This window comes from Cupressus sempervirens, chromosome 7 (assembly GCF_028749045.1).
Source record: "Cupressus sempervirens isolate cs-2001-9-10 chromosome 7, ASM2874904v1, whole genome shotgun sequence".
NCBI classification, from domain to species: domain Eukaryota; kingdom Viridiplantae; phylum Streptophyta; class Pinopsida; order Cupressales; family Cupressaceae; genus Cupressus; species Cupressus sempervirens.
This window is the reverse complement of record NC_143124.1, coordinates 424,205,735-424,223,685: the sequence shown is the minus strand read 5'-3', so window position 1 is coordinate 424,223,685 and position 17,951 is coordinate 424,205,735.

The window sequence follows — 17,951 nt, the reverse complement described above, 5'->3', positions numbered from 1 at the left end:
AAAATGGTGTTTTGATAGAAGAGTACAAAATTTTTGAGAAAGAGGGTCAAACAAGATCCCTAGATTTTCCAAATGTAATTAAGACATCATGGATCTGAATAGTGCTAAGCTAAATTCATGATGGTTCCTTGTGGCTAGAGGGTAAACCTATTAAAATCACAAAAAAGAATAATTCATAGGGTTACTAGCTATCCAACCCTATATTAGCTTAAGGCATTAATAAGTGATTCCATTATAGATCACTAGTTAAGGATTTTAGAATTAGGTTATAATAGCCCATTATGTCAATGGTTTTCTAGTTATGGTCTCTAGAAGTGGACCCATCCAAAAATATAATTTGTAAATTGTCTTGAGTTGATCATATGTAATAAAGTGTAATGGAATAATATAATATCAAGTTGGATGGCCTTAAGAGTGAGGGATTAGTATCTAAAACCTTCTTGGGTAGTTAAAAGTTCATATATAAGGACAACCCATATGTTATTTAGGGTGATTCTAGGTGATAGTCACAACTCTATCTTTTTGAAAATTGTAAGGAAGGTGCCCACACGGGTTTGCATATTGTAATTTTGTAATTCCACATTTGTAATGATAATAAGAAGCCCTTACTATTTTCTCTAATTTTGTGTTGTTCTCTTTTTCTATTGTTTATTATTCTATTAAGGGGAGCATCCTTCATCAAAACCACTTGATGAAGGATGCTCTGCTTAATACAACAACAAAAAAAAGAAATATATAACAACAAAAATATAGTGAGAAACTTACAGGCTTCTTATTATCACCAAAAAAAATAAAAATTACACAATTAGAATTAGAAAACCCGCATGGGCGCCTTCCTTATAGAAGTTTTCTAAACAAAGTTGTGACTATCACCCAGAATTATCCTAAACAACACATGGGCCTTCCTTATATAGGCTCTTTGAGCCTATTGAGAAAATTCTAGATACTAATCCTTAACCCTTGAGGTCATCCAACCTCATATTATATTATTACATTACATTTTATCACATATGATTGACTCAAGAAAATTTATAAATTACATTTTCAAATGGGTCCACTTCTAGAGACCATAGCTAGCAAATTGTTGACCTGATGGATTATTATAACCCCATTACAAAATCCTTGAGTAGAGATCTACATTGTTCATTCATAGAAGCATCCATTAGCTAAGGTTTTGCCTCATTTTAGAGTTATTTATGCTTTTGTCTATAGGCCTGAAGTTTGGATGGCCAAAATTCATAACAAAAATCTCCAATAACCTCATCAATACACATGATATGACAATACAAATTATATGGCAGGTTGATATGTCAGATATTAACCTCCACATATTATATTATATCAATCTGAGTACTTAATACCAACTTAGTAAAATTAGCAAGGTCCCACAAATATCATATAAGAATATCTCATGTTAAAACACAAAACTAAAAAATATGAAATAGAAATATTTTTGGGTGATGCAAGATTTCTCTTACACCCAAGATCCTCATGCATCAAATATTAAACCTCCTCCTATGCTATTCATGATGAACCCTCTACTTTCCTTCATTTCCATTTGACTATATACTCTTCTTATGTTTTGTAACTTGTGGTTCTTCCCTCATGATTGTCCAATATCTCCTCAATCTCCTTTATAGCTGAAGTAGATGCTAGAATACTCCACTATACTTTTGTAACTTCATCTCCATCACCTCCCTCATAATGTTTTTTCAAATCTAAAATGTTAAACACTAGTTAAATAGTTAGTTCACGAGGGAACTCTACTTTATAGATATTTCTAGAATCATTATTTTTCATTATCTTGCATAGTCTAACCTTCTTCGTTTTAAACTTATTATATATACCCATTGGAAATCTCTCCTTCCTCAGATGAACCAAACTTCATCACCAATTTGAAATTCCTTATACCTCTCTTTCATATATACCTTATAATTATAGCATGTATTCATCTTTGTAGTGTGCTTCCTTGCCTCCTTGTGGATGTTCTTCAAATGCTCACTGAAATCTTCTGCTTTAACACTAGTTATTTCTCCTTTATCCAACTACCTCAATTTAGAAGAATTTATAGGACTCCTTTCATATGCAATCTAGAAAAGTGATTTACTAGTACTTGTGTTGATACAATCCTTGTATGAAAATTATGCCTATGTTAAAATCAGATCCCAACCTTTTAGTTTATTTCCAACCAAGCATCTCAACAAATTCCACAAACTCTAGTTCACAACTTTGGTTTTTCCATTATCTGTAGATGATGGGATGAACAAAACTTCAAATTTGTCTTCAATTTCTTCAATAGTGTATTCTAGAAATACCCAACAATCTTGGTATCTTGATTAGATACTATACTCTTTATCGGACCATGAAATCTGAGCACTTATCTAAAAAAAAATTATGGCACATGAACAATATAACTAGTCTTATTATAGGGAATGAAATGTGCCATTTTTTGAAAATCTATCAACCATCACAAATATTAGATCATGTCCTTGATGTATCCTTGTTAAACCAAAAAAAAAATCCATGCTGACTTCTTGCTCTGGGTTCTTAGGTATAGGTAATGGCTTATACAACTCCGATTTTTCTTTACTCCTTTCACTATTTGAGACACTCTACAAAATTGCACAAACTTCATCATATCTTGATAAATCTATGGTCGATAATAATTCTCATCAACCAAAGCAATAGCCTTATCTCTACCAAAGTGTGTAACTAACCCTCCACTTGCTTTTCCTTGATAAAATTCTCTCTCATGGAACTTTTTGGAATGTACAACTAACTTTTCTTATATAACATACCATATTGGACTATGAAATCCAACCATTTTATCCTTTCAAGTGCAATAGGTCCTATACAAGCTTTCCAAGCCTCACCAAAATTAGGATCCTTTAGGTATAAATTATTGAGTTCTTTGAACCTAGCCACCTCAATCTATATTTATGTCAACAAAACCCATCTTCTAGTAAGAACATCTATAGCTTTGTTAGACTTCTCACTCCTATGTTTCAAAGAAAATGTATAACTCTATGAAAAATCAACCCATTTAAAATGCCTTTGATTCAATTTTCCTTGACTATTCAAATGTTTCAAAGCTTAATGCTTAATATACAAAAGAACCTCATTAGGAAGAAGATAGTGTCTGCACTTCTTCAATGAAAAAACTATACTTTAAAATTCCTAATCATAAATATAATACTTTTTAAGGCATTATTCAATTTCTCACTAAAATAAGAAACATGTCTACCTTGTTAGCTCAAAATAGCCCCATTACAGTAACACTGGCACCATAGTCTACTTGAAATGCCTTATTAAAATATAGAAGTTCTAAAACAAGTTACTTTGTAACTTCTTATTTCAACAAATTAAAACTCTTATTTTCTCCTATAGTCCACTTAAATTCTTTCCTATCTCCTCTTATTATTTCAGTCAAAGCTCAATAACTACTACTAAAACCTCTATTAAATTTTCTATAAAAACTAGTCAGTTCATAAAAAGATATTATCTTTGTTGCACTCCTTTGAATAGGTCATTTCAAGATGGCCTTGACTTTCTCAAGGTCCATTTTAAGACCTTTTGTTGATACTACAAATCCCAAGTACACCAACTCCTTCACAAACCTACAATTCTTCAAGTTTATTAGCAACCTTTCCTCCCTTAACTTATCAAACACTTTATCAATGTTTATCAAATGATCCTCAAATGTCTTACTAAAGATCAAAATATCATCAAGGTAAAGAGTGAAAAAATCACCTAGAATATCCTTGAATGCCTCATTCATGAGCCTCATGAAAGAACTTTCACTACAACATTTGGGGTTGAATTGTGATGATGGTGTAATTTGTGGTGATTTTTATTTTTTTTTACCAATTATCCCTAAAACTATTAAAATACTGACATTGGCATCACAAGTGTGATGCTCATGTGAGTATAAAATATTTAAAATAAAATAAAACATGATATAAATCATTCCCCATTTGTTTTGACTTTGGAGAGCTACGTCGAAAAGAGTGTAGAGAGCTTTGAATGAGGGTAGAGAGCTCTAAATGTAGTCATGCACTTAAAATATTTGCACTTCATTATTGTACCCTTGCTCTATGATTTCGTTGATGTACCCTTGTGATCTCTTAATTTGATTATCATTCCCTTGCACTGTGATTTTTTTGTCATGCCCTTGATTTGCAATTTCATTGTCATGTCGTGCCCTTGTTATCTTCATCTCATGCCCTTGTGATCTTCGTGTGCTTTCTCTAAGATTTTCTTCAAGAGTTATGTAGATGTTCTTTTCTTTTCCTTCTAAACATGTATCTCTTTATATTTCCTTCTAAACATGTATATCTTGGAGATCTTTTTAAAGGTGCTTATTACATCTTAGCACAACTAAAAAATTGATCTAGTTGCATACATATTCTGAAATCCAAATAATAGAATGATAAAACTCACTCAACTCATGCTAAGTGACTTACCTCAAGATCCTGCACAATAATAATGCAGACTAGGAACAATGGGTAGAGTTTGCAAGAAATTTTACAAAACATATTATAGCATATATTTTTAGAAAGAAAGTAGCCATAATCTATTTAAATGGGTCTAGCAATTGATTATCTAGGTTTATTGCAAATTATTATAGATTTTTCATCAAATTAGGTACAATAAAATGAATAATTAGTTGTTCCCAGCTGGCAAGATCAAATAGAGTTTTCCAAGGTGATAAAATTGCATATGCAAATGCATCACTTGCATGTTAGGCATAAAGCACATAACCCAAATTATAGCAAATGGTTGGATATAAAGGCTCCATATGCTAACCCAAAAATGGAAGACAAGGATGTAACCATGTATGTATTAGCACATTCTCCCTATGAGGATCCCAAGTATCTATTGTTGTTGTTAATTTGCACATCACTATATCATTTAGAATGTTATGAACTATTCAAGATAGTAGTAACTTATCCCATGTGTCTAAAAAATGTAGCATAGGTTTAAGGTTCCTTGGCTCCAAGGAATTTGTAGCAGCTATTCTCACTACTGGAAGAATAACTTTAGTGAAGAGTTGAGTGTAAGGAGTTAAAGAAGGAATTCCTTATTTTGTGTAAATGCCATAATAAGAAGGTACCTTCCCTTATAGAAGCCTCTGCTACAATGAAATTACCTCTAAACCATGCAAAGGATGTTGAAGTGGTTCGCAACTTTGAAACACTCTTATAAGAATTTGATACTTGGGATCATCGCAGGTAGTCTATACCAATACTTGAAACACTCTTATAAGAAAATGCAAATGCAATACATGAAAAATTGTACAAATTGTAGTCCTCTAGATATTTGGACTGTAAATTCTCAAAAAAATTTAGAATGATTCCAATATCATAGCACCTACCACAACACTTTCCTAGATTCTATCTAGTGGCTCCCATAATATCCTATAGGTTTTCTACCTCTTGTTTTTGTCATGCAGTCTCTTTCTAAAGTCACTCCTTCTCCTTCTCTCACATGCCTTAAATTTTGATTAAAAACTTCTGAATATCTACTCTACCATATTTAAAATCAACTTCACATTGTGTTATAACTCTAGCATAGGTGTTTGATCATTGATAGCTTTCATTTCAGCATTCAAGTTTTCAAGATTTGTCAACACCCTCACTTGCGGACCTCTCATGTCAAGCAATTTCTGTACTATTTCAATGCCATGTTCTTGCCTCTCAGCTAACAATTCTTTAGGTTTATTTTCTTGTAAAACATTCATTTTGTTGAACAATTGTAAACTCTTAGAAAATACATTGTTGTTTTCATGTATGTATGTTTGTATGTATATATGTATGTGTATATATATGTATATGTATGCCTATATGTATGTATGTATATGCATGTATGTATATATGTATATATATATATGTGTGTGTGTGTGTGTGTGTACATACATACACAAACATAAATCTATGTATGTATGTCTGTGTGTGTGTGTGTGTGTGTGTGTGTGTGTGTGTGTGTGTGTGTGTATACAGAGAGAGAGAGAGAGAGAGAGAGAGAGAGAGAGAGAGAGAGAGAGAGAGAGAGAGATCGTGTGGCTTGTGGATTATGGATTATAAACAAAAAAAACACAACATTAATCATTCCTCATTTGTTTTGATCAAATATGGAGAGGTTTGCATGAAAGAGGCTAGAGAGCTCTGAATGAGGGAGGAGATCAATAGAGTTCTAGGATTTTTTTATCATTCCTTTGTGATCATTGCATTTCATTTTGATATCATTCCCTTTTGATCTTCTTTTCCTTTCTCTATGATTTTCCTCAAGGGGAGACGAGGTACCTATATATTTTTTTCTCTTTTAAACATGTATCGCTTTTTGATATATAATAACTTTGGTTAGATTCAAGGATAATTGATTATATTGATTATCTACATATGTGCATGTATGTATAATATTAGTTCACTCTATGAACTTCTTTGTATTCATACATACACACTTGCATAATACTTGTGCTAAATTAAATTAACCATTCATGTCTTGAATTCACACAAGAAATTTCCCTTGCATTCAATAGAAACTATTCATACCAAACTAAGTATGTAGAAATATGTACTTACATATTATATTATCTCTTGGTGAGTGAGTAAAGATCTCATGCATAATATCTTCTAGGTAATGATAAGATGCATTCACATTAACTCATAATATGATCATGCAAATGATCCATTTATGTTTATATAAATCAATGACTTAATATAAATCATTTTTGGTTAAGCATTAACTAAACTAATTAGTATAAAGTTAATAATTGTTTATATCAATAGTCATTTCATGAGTGGTAGTGTAGAGCACCAAGGCACTATTGTGGATTTTGTTTTCATGTTATGGTTTCTCACCTAATCAAGATAGGATGAATAAGTCTTGGATAAAAATCCATTGGTTGTAATGAAAATACACCTTCATGTATGCATAAGTAGCTTTGGTTAAGTTATAAACCAAAGTTGCTAATTCAGGAAAATTGTGTCTTTTCGAGTTTTTGGTTAAGATAGCCTAGGATTAGGTGTTTTTAGTTTTTTTTGAATAATTTGGAACCTTTTCCAAGTATTATAATTGAAAATTTGTAAAATTTACAAAAGTTGAACTTTTTGTGCAAAATTGCTAATTTACAAAACCGTAAGAGTTGTTCAAAAATGAAACTTAGTTGAAAAGGAGTTGTAATTATTCAAACAATAGTGGATTTGTTTTTAATGGATGTAGGAAAGATATATACCTCATTTTTTATGTGACAAAGGGAAAATTGTATTGATTGGGAGAAGTTGTAATATGATATTTTTCAGTTTCGAAGTAGTTTTATTGGTTTCTTATTATTTTTCTATACTATATGAATTAGAAGGCATGATTAGATGATTTTTTGAAGAATATTTTTATCTTATCTTCCCATTGCTTTTGGTTTCATCATTTTCTATGGAGTTTTGTTCAAGTTATTCTATTTTTTTGTAAATGAGGGTTTGTAGGACATCAATTTTGTGCAAGCATCAAAGATGGGCCCATATTTGTGACTCCCACACTTGGTTTATACTGGTCTCTTAGGGAATTATAGTTAGATGGGTCCTACTAGTGATTCAAGGGTTTCAAGACTGTGTAATGCATTTTTTCTATTTTTTCTAACCAGCCCTAGGTCAATTTCCTATGAGGATTTGACCTTGTGAGAATGTTGTTTCAAGTATTTAATAGGAGAAGGAGACCTATTGGAGGCCTAAGTATTTGGAAGGAAGTTGGATAAAGATGAATAAACATTCTTAAGTGTTGGGTGTGTTTCCATGACCCCATTTTACTGTAGTTTCTTTGTAAAGAAATCTTAATTAGGCTAATTTGGACTATGTTGCTTAGTGAAGGAAAGGGAGCATTACAGTGCAATCAAGTCCTGATGCTTTGGGACTATATCTAACAATGAAAAGGGTATCTAGAACCTTAGTTTTTTTTAAGGTTCATTTGGGGCTTTTGGAAGTTAGACACCAAAAACCTCTTAAGGAGACCTAATAAGGCTATTAGGTGAATTTGGGTTTGATACATTGTGGAAGTGTGGGGATCAAACCAATGATGTATTTTGTGTTATTTGGATGTCATAATTCCCTTTTATGCCTTGGAACCATTGGAGAAACCCAATTTTGTGTTTTCCTCATGTTGGCCTAGTTGTGGGGATTTGAAGCTAAAGTCATAATTTGAACAAATTTGATCCTTAGACCATGTGTTATTGAAGAAGTTGGTAGTCTTGTTTTTTCAAAATTTTAGAGGACTTGAACTAGTTATGACCTTGTGAGAAGGTTGGGGATTTGGTGTTAGAGTGGGAGAACCCATTTACACCTTTCTAGTTGTTTTCTTTGAATCAAGTGGACACAAGACATGTCCTCTTGTCACATGCTTTTTTTCTTTGTGTCTTTTGAAACAATACTTATACCTAATTAAATAATCAAGAGAGATATCAAAATTCAATAAATGCCTTGCCCTTTGGTGTTCAGTAACTTCAAATATAAAGAGCATAGATTACTAATAATTATGTTATGAAATTATTAAAGATATTCATAGTAAAATCTATAAGAAATCTAATCACCTTCAACACCACTTTATATTTCCCTCAGTAGGTTAATAGAGAAGCTTCTCTTTATGTATATGTATGTGTATATATACATATAGAAACACAAATATAAAATAGTGAAACTGACTCAGCGAAAAAAAAAGAAAAAAAACTCACTCAACCCATGCTAAATGACCTACCTCAAAATCTTGTGCACAAATAATGCAAATCATGAAAAATGGGCATGCTTCACAATAAATTTTACAAAAGCTTATCATAGCAGATATGTTTAGAATGAATCAAGCCATAACCCAGCTAAACGGGTCTACTTTTTTATTAGCTAGGTTAATTACAAATTCCTATAGAAGTGTCATCAGATTAGGTACAATAAAATGAACAATTAGTTGTTCCCAACTAGCGGGATCAAATACAATTTTCCAAGGTGATAAAATTGCATATGCACATGTATGTATGTATGTATGTATGTTTATATGTTTGTATCTATATGTATGTATGTATGTATGTATATACATCTATATACATATGTATGTATGTATGTATGTATATACATCTATATACATATGTATATCCATATATGCATACATATATACATACACACATATGTGTGTCTATGTATGTATGTATATATAGAGAGAGAGATCTTGTTGATTGGGGAGATCAGTGGAGATCTACGATTTTGTTGACATGCCCTTGTGATCACTTCATTTTGTTGTTGATCCCTTGTGATCTTTGTATCTTATTGGTGTGCCCTTGTGATCTCTGGATATGTATGTATGTATGTATATATACATATGTGAATATATACATATATACACACACATATGTGTGTGTGCATGTATGTATATCTATACATATACATATACATATGCATATACTTAAAGAGAAGCTTCTCTAATCACCTGTTGGGGGGGAATATAAAGAGATACATTTTTACAAGGAAAAGAAAATAACATTTTCATGGGTACCTCTTCTTCACTTGAAGAAAATCACAAAGCAAGGGTATAGAGATCAAAAGGGCATGATAGCAAAATCTTAGATCTCCACCGATCTCCACCAAGGACACAACAAAAAAGCATAGAGATCATAAGAAAATGATAATAATATGTAGTGTTCACAAGGGTACAACAATGAAATCTCCACCAACATTTAGATCTCAGAGCTCTCCACCTATATTTAGATCTCTTCACCCTTTTTCAGAGCTCTCCAATCTCTTTTGTGCGTAGCTCTTCACAATCGGTCAAAAAAATGGGGAATGGTTTAAGATGTGCTTTTTTTTAATAGTAATGTAGGCATCATAATTATGACATAAATTTTCATATTTTGATGATGTCGAGGAAAATTACAAATAAAACATGAAAATCCACAAATTGTCATGTTGTTGCAATTTGACCCCAAATATTGTAGTGTTAATTTAAGTGTTTTTAAGAATTTTATTTTAAAGATAAAAAATCTTGTGGTTGAGGCTCCTAGTATTGAAAGATAATTATCTGATTGTGTGATTAAGAGAAGAGGAAGAAGAATGAAAATTTCTAATTAGATGAAGGCTTGCAACAAGTATGATTCATTTGATCCTAGTAGTTGCAGTAACTAGAGAATAGTTGATATTTCTAATGATATAATTTGTTGTAGCAGTATGTTTGGACAAACTTCTAGGATGACTCATAAAGAGGATAGGTTGATTAAGAATGTCCACGGGATTTATGTTTTGAATTTCTTAAGATGTTAATAAGTCTTTATGGAACATCCTTTTTTTGAATCCTTGGGTGTCTAATGTAGGTGCATCCTTGGGCTATTGACAATCTTGTATCCTTGGGCTATTTTACCTTAAGCCCTACTTATAGTCCTCTTGTCCTCTCTTTAGGAACCTTAGTGATTCTATGGTTTTCAATGACTATAATCCTTCTATGGAGCATGACTCTTCTTATTCATCTTATGTTGAGAATGAGGCTTTAAGGATTCCTCCTGAACAAGTTCATAAGATTGCTAGTGAGATTGATAAAATACATGATATAATTCTTCAAGAGAATCACAATACTGATAATAGGGATGTTTTTGATGCTCTTAAGAAACTGATCTATAATGATGGACATGGATCTTTTGCATAGTCTTACTCACCTTGTCCACATTCATGTTAAACCTTTAGCTAAAGCTACATCTAAAATAGGAATGGCTTGACACATCACTAGTTTTGAACCTACCTTATCTCTTTCCAAACCTATCTCTAGAATTCCTTCTTATGTTGCTCCTATTGTGACTACTTATATTCAATCATTTAATCCTCTTATTAGTACTCTTACTATTTCTTCTCTAGATGTGAATGTTCCACCTACTTCATTTCATATCTCAAAACTTTCATATAATAGTGTTCCTTACACTTATCCTAATCCTCCTACAATGGTTCCTCATGTCCCACCTATAGCACCTTCTATTCTAGCTAATTTTTATACTCTTCATAATGTGACAAATGTGTCATTGCCACACAGTCCCTCTATTAATTCCACTATCATTAGTATTTCTCAAATTGTTTCTTCCTTGCAATAACAACTTGCTTCCATTACTCAATCCAAGTTTAATATGCCTACATGTGACATAGGTAGCTTGAAACAAAAAATGTAGACCAAGAAAAATGGGAAGAGTTCAAATTTTACAAAAACATATCATAACAGATATTTTTAGAAAGAAGAAATCCATAAACTAGTTTAATTGGTCTAGTTGCTAATTAGTTGGGTTGGCTACAAATTCTTGTAGAATTTTCATCAAATTAGGTACAATAAAATGAAAAAATAGTTGTGCTTAGCTAGTATGATAAAATACAATTTTCCAAGGTGATAAAATAGCATATGCAAATGCATCACTTGCATGTCAAGCACGAAGTTCATTCTACAATTTAGAATGAATGGTTTGATATAAAGGCTCCATATGTTGGCCCAATAATGGAAGCTAAGGATGTAACCTTGCATGTATGGGTACACTCTCCATGTGAGGATCCCAAGTATATGCGGTTGTTGTTAATTTGGGCATTAATATATGATCTAGAATGTTATGAAGTATTGAAGTTGGTAGTAACTTATGCCATGTCTCCAAAAATGTAGCATAGGATTAGGTTTCCTTGGCTCCTAGGAATTTGTAGTACCTATTCTCATTATTTCAAGAATAACATCAATGAAGATTTGAGGGCAACGTGTTGAAGAAGCAAGTTCTTCTTATGTGTAAATGTCATAATCATGAGGCTCATTCCCTTGTAGAAGTCTTTTCCACAATGATGTTACATCTAAACTGTTGGTCTAACTTTTTCTGCAGTAAAAAATTTTTCAGTTAAACCATAGAAAAGTCAGATGTTCTATGTCTATGTGAAGTATAAGGTTTTGGATAAACCATCTATAAGAAATATTCACCTTGTAAGCCTTACATTCATCTCTATTTATAAATGGTCGAGCGCAAAAATTTTCAAAATTCAAAAGAAGCGAATATGCTTCCGTTTTCCTTTTCCTCTCTCCCGGGTTACCTTTCTTACTGTTTGTCCCAACCGTTAGATCCGATTAGATCTACCGCTGGCGTTATCTCGCTATTGAAAGTTGCATGCTCATTAAGTATAGCGAGATAGCGAGTGTCGAGTTTTTAAGCGGTGGGACCATGAAGTGAAGGTGCGGCGATCGGAGATTTGCTTATTAATTACTTTATTGTGCAGGTACACTTTGCAATTCGCCATAAAAAAGGGAAGAAGGACCCACTAGAATATCTGACATCAGAGCCGGAATGTTGATTTTTCCGGAAGTTCCGCCACTTCGCTATCGGAAAATTCAGGCACTTCACCGTTAGCGAAGTAGCGAGGCCACGTGAAAATCTTAAAATGATGACATTGCATCTTGCTTGTATCATAATTACACCAGGTGGCATGACCTGTCATGAATACTGTTGTCAGAATCAGTTTTAATTAACGGAAGTAATTACTGGGTACCCCCTTGCTTTTTCTGGCACGGAATCCTTTAAAGTGTTGAAGCTCGCTACCTCGCTATCGGAAAGTTGAGGTGCTTCACCGTTAGCGAGTTAGCGAGGCCCCATAAAATGGTAAAAGATCGGCAAGATCTATGATGACGTGTAATGACAGGTAACTGATAAAATTTGACATGTGCTAGCTATGCAGAGATCCGATTCTCATTAATGCTTACCTGACTAAATGTACAAGAAATCTGGAACATCAGCTTAAAGTGAATCAATGGAGCTCGCTATCTCGTTATGATGAGTTGCAAGAAAGATAATTACAGCGACATAGCGAGATGGGCCCACCGCCTTCTTTCTTAAGAAGCCCTGTAGCGTATCTTTCGATCATTTCTTGATCCGATCAACGGTTGTCGCCGCCTCGTTATGGCAAGGTGCTTGTTCTTTATGCATAACGAAGTAGCGACATGCTGACACGTGTTCTCCGTTGTCAGTGGGTTTAAAGGTAAGCGCCATCAAAAGAAAGAATTATGTACGTGGCAAGCTCTCATTGGGTAATATGACTGACATGGCAAGTGTAACTCCTAGTTGTTCTCTTTGTACCGCATGATCGTAGGATCTTTGAAGATCAACGGCGCAGTTTTAAATTAAAAATGTAGTGCCACTCTCTGTATTAATTAGACAAGAAAGCTTCGTCCGTGAGAAAAAACAAAGTATAATACAGAGAGATTGCATCAGTTTCATTTCATGCGAGAAAAGATTTGAAGCCATTCCTGTGCAGAAGCTATTACTGAAAGAAAAGTGTGCCAAGGTTGATAAGAAATTGTCAGGTTATCTGTTCGCTGAAATTTTGCAGGAATTCAAAAGGAAAATTGAGACAGAATTCAAGTAAGTAAAACTGCCATCATCTTTGTGAGCTTTTAAGTTTTAAAGAGGATAGCCCAAGATGCCTCCTAAGAAGGGATTTACAGGAGCAGTAAACTACCTGGATAGAAATGTGCATGATGATTTGCTTGAGTTACTTCCTGAGTCCACTGTAGAAATGGTGCAAATTAAGAGGTTAACCTCACTCAATCCTAGGCTTAGGGTAGCTGATGGATTGTATGATAAGGGTAATTGGGTCCGAGATGCTCAAACTGCTCAGACTGGTTTGAGTTTATTCAAGAAATGGTTTGCAGAGAGAAAGTTATATGCCCCTCATGCCAACATTTGGAATTTTGATCTTGGGAAGCTTGTTGTTCCCAGCGTGTTTATGGATTTTGACTTGCTTGAAGCCATAGCAAAAAACTATGACCAAGCCACTAAGGTAGTGACGAGAATGGATGGTGAGGCTTTAGTTACCATCAGTCCCGAGGAGATTAGGAAGGTATTCAGTCTAGGACCCCTCACCATGTATCATGTGCCCATTAATCTGATAGATTTAGAAAAAGAATATATATCCAAGAGGGATGTAGTTAGACAGGGTGCATTGAAAGCCCACATAGGCCGAATTGGAGGCCTCCCAACCATAACATCATCTTCTAAAGAGCCCTTCAAGAAATCATGTTTTAATGCCAGGGCAGTGGAGATATATAGGACCCTGTGCAGAGTCTTCGGAGAGGGCGAAGAAGACTTTATTCCGGTGAGCTTCATGTATATGATCACCCAAATCTCTTCTTTTGGTGTGGAAATAATTTTTGATTTTGCATCTTACTTGGCAAATGAGATCCATCATGGATTGGTGGGGATTGCACAGGGCAAGGTGGAAAAGGTTTGGGGTCAGTATTCCTTACTGATGCATATGTTTCTTTTTAAAGGGGCCACTTATTTTGGTAAAGAAATGGTTTTAAATAGAGAACAAGAAGGGGAAGCACTACCAGTCCAATTATGGAGTGCAGACATGACCTGGGAAGCAAAAAATGCTAGCTTCGTTAGATTTGATAGGCACTTTGCCTCCAAACTAAGGTGCCTCTTATTGAGTGACAATCCCAGAATCCCTAAAGCATTAATGCACCTTATCAGGCCTATGGACAAAACCCACAATCTAAAAGTTTCACATAATTGGGGAGATATTATCCCATATTCAGTCTCAATGGTCATCAGGGTCTATGGTTTCAAAGGAACACCCCATGTGTTACCCTATCAGGTACCCTTGAAGGTAGGGATAGCTGAATTTTTGTGGCAGCTGGGAGGAGTGGAGGAGCCCTTTTTGCACAAAAGGGGGACAAAATCAATTTTTCCTACTTGTACTATAGCCCACCAATTTGTGATAACTAAAGAAGGGTGGGTCTTCCTCCATAAATTTTTGGATCAATATAAAATGGCAGTGTCTCATTCTCGTTTTTGTGATGCAGAAGGTTTCTTTAACTCTGCCCTTAGATTGAGAATCAAGCTGCATCCAGTCCAGCATGAATTCTATTTTCCAGAAGATATAATAAGAAATGAATACTCTCTCCATGAGCAAGAAATAAAGAAAGAAAAATGGAGAGTCTATTCAAAAGTTTTGGAATTCATTAATTGTTTTGATAAAAATTTCAGTCCTCTTAGTAATGCTGCGAACAATGCAGACAAAGTACATAAACTCATGAGTAATTTCTCTGAGATAATGGAGGTAATGAATGAGAAGAAACAGCATTTTATTAATTCTTTTCCAGATAAAGCCAGAGAAATTATGAGAAAATTGGGTTTCACTCCCAACATTGGAGTAGATCCACTGGTGGTACGGAAGAAAACAGGGTATACTATTGTCCGACAGCAGGTGCCCGTTGTGCATAAAGAAAAACAGATTGTTGGATCCACCAGCACTGTCCTAGAAGAAAGACCCCCTGAACCTTCCCCCAAAAGAAGAAGAATAATAAGGGAGGAAGAATCCCCTGATGAAAGTGGCTCACCTTCTCAAACCCCAATAAGAGTTGAGGAAGAACAACTCACTAGTGAGCAATTCGAACAAATGGGGTCACAAGGAGAAATTTTTGTTACACAAGCAGAGATTGATGAAGGGAACCCTCAGGAACCCCCTGTACCAAGTTTTGAATTAACTACAGCAGATTTCAGAGGAAGGGAATTGGACCCTATTTTGGAACAAGCCAGTCAGCATTTTTTGTCTGATAACAATTTTGTAAGATCTAGGGCTTTCCATCAGTTTGCATAGAGAGTAAACATGCACATTTTTGAGCAAAGGTGCAATAATATGAGAGCAGAACATCCAGAAATGGATGAGGCCTCCATTCAAAGTCTAATAAAAGAAAAAATGGTTCAAGAGTTCCAAAATATAACCCCTGATGAGGGAAGACAGATGGTAAAAAATGCTAATGTTTTATTATTGCCCAATTGGGACATTGCTGACGCATTAGTTTTTAATTCTGTTTCAAATAATTTAGGGCTCCAGGATCCAAATAAAGAGGAATTCTTGGGTACAGCATTCAGAAATGATCAAGCTTCCCTTGTTATGTGGTCCCTGAGAAGAGGATCCAGGGTTACTTCATCACAGCCTGATGATTCAGGATTGACAGGGAGTATCATTGTAAGAAGAGTTGCTGACACTTCAAATGTATAGGCAGCCCACATGAATGTGGATTATTCTAAATTTTCCCTGGCTACTGCGGAAAGAGAAGAGAGGGAAATGATGGATATGCATAATAAATATGAAGTAGTGGTAGAAGCCTATAATCAAGAGGTAAAAAGGAGAATTGAGTTAGAAAACAGGGTATCTCAATTAGAAAAGGTACTTGGAAAGAGAAAAATAGGAGAATCTAGTACATTAAGAATTGCATATCCCCCACAGTCATCTGTGGGATTAACCCCTATTATTGAGATACCTGACACCCCTGAAAGACCCCAATTCTATACTGCAGAGGAATTTGAAGCAGAAAAAACCAAATTACATGAGTGGCAGATAGAATTTAGAAATCAGCAGGAAGAGAAATGGAGGCAGGGTGTAACATACTTGAGGGATAAAATACAATGGTCAAATTTTTATGACCAGTTGACAAGGATTGTAACCCTCATAGATGAGTTAAATAAAGAAAAGAATGGACTAGATTCTCTTACACAGAAGTGGAGACAGAGGAATAATGATGTTACAATTATTTGTATATCTACAGTTCAAATGCCTTACCATTAGGTTGAGAGGATTTTTGATTTATTAAATCAATTAGATAATTTTGAAAATAAAAGAGATTCTTTACAGAGGAAATTGACACTCTGTTTTTCAAAATATCTTAATAAAAAATTCACCCTATTTCCTTGTGCCTTAGAATCTGTTGATACAGTAAAGGAAAAGGACAAATGGAAAAAGGAAATGGATGAATTATTTGATAACAGAATAACAAACATCATCAGTGAAACTGGCTATTGGTTTTGGTTAAAGACAAATGAAGAGCTGGTAAAAATACAACTGTATTATGCTGATATAAGAAAAGAATTCGATGAATTAGAAGAAAATGCCAATTCTTTAATAAAGATACAAAGAGAAACCCTAAGTTTTGATTGGCTAGATGATGATACTTTCAACAGATGGAAAGATCAGTTTAGTGAACAGATGTCAGGAGAAGATGACGAGGAAGATGTAAGAGTAATTGTTACTTTTGTAGTCAGCAATGATGACATAGAAAATCCCCAGGTTAAAGTGATTTTACATGTAACAGAAGATGATACATCACTTGCAGACCTTATGGGTATGTACTCTGAAGATGAAGAATGATTGCGAGAGCAGATCATAACAACCAAGAAGCATAACATAAAGGGACCCGCCAAGAAATGCTGTTGTAATCAACCTTTCTGTTATTCTTGTTTTTTGTTTTTCAAAAGAAGGACACCTATCACCTTCTGTAGCCTGAAGCTTGTTGCATCTCACATTTTTTAAGTGAGATCCCAAGGCTAAAGAATGGTCAGTATTTGGTTTTCACTAAGTATTGTGCTTAGTTCTTTTTTGGTCCAAACATTTTTGGAAAGAAATTTATAGTATGCTTTTTCTGTCAAAATTTTCTGAGATATGGATGAATGTAGAAAGAACTGTGCTTCTTCTCTTAAGGTTTTTCTGGATCTTTTGTAAAGGATATATCATTTTCAAAGGAAATGAATACAAGTTATGAACTGTCCCCATATCTGTTCTTCTCTGAATTTTGTCTCCTTTTTAGTACTGAGCTACCTTGATGTTGTGTGAGTAAAAGCTTATGCAATTGATTGCAATTTAGTAAGACTGTACATCCATTTGTTATTGCTGTTAATTCAATGGATTAAGTAAAGGCTTTGATGAATGTGATGAGGTTGCTCGGGTGTTAATAAGGATTTTTGAATGATAAATTCTGGTAAGAATTGCTGATGAAAATTCGTTGCAAGGCAACAAATTAGATCTAAGAATTTACTTGACTCTGAATTCTCAATGGATTAGGCACTGATCGAAAGTATTTCAGCCAAAAGAGAAGTATATTATAACTAGCTTTTTCAAAATACATCATAAAATCAATTTTCA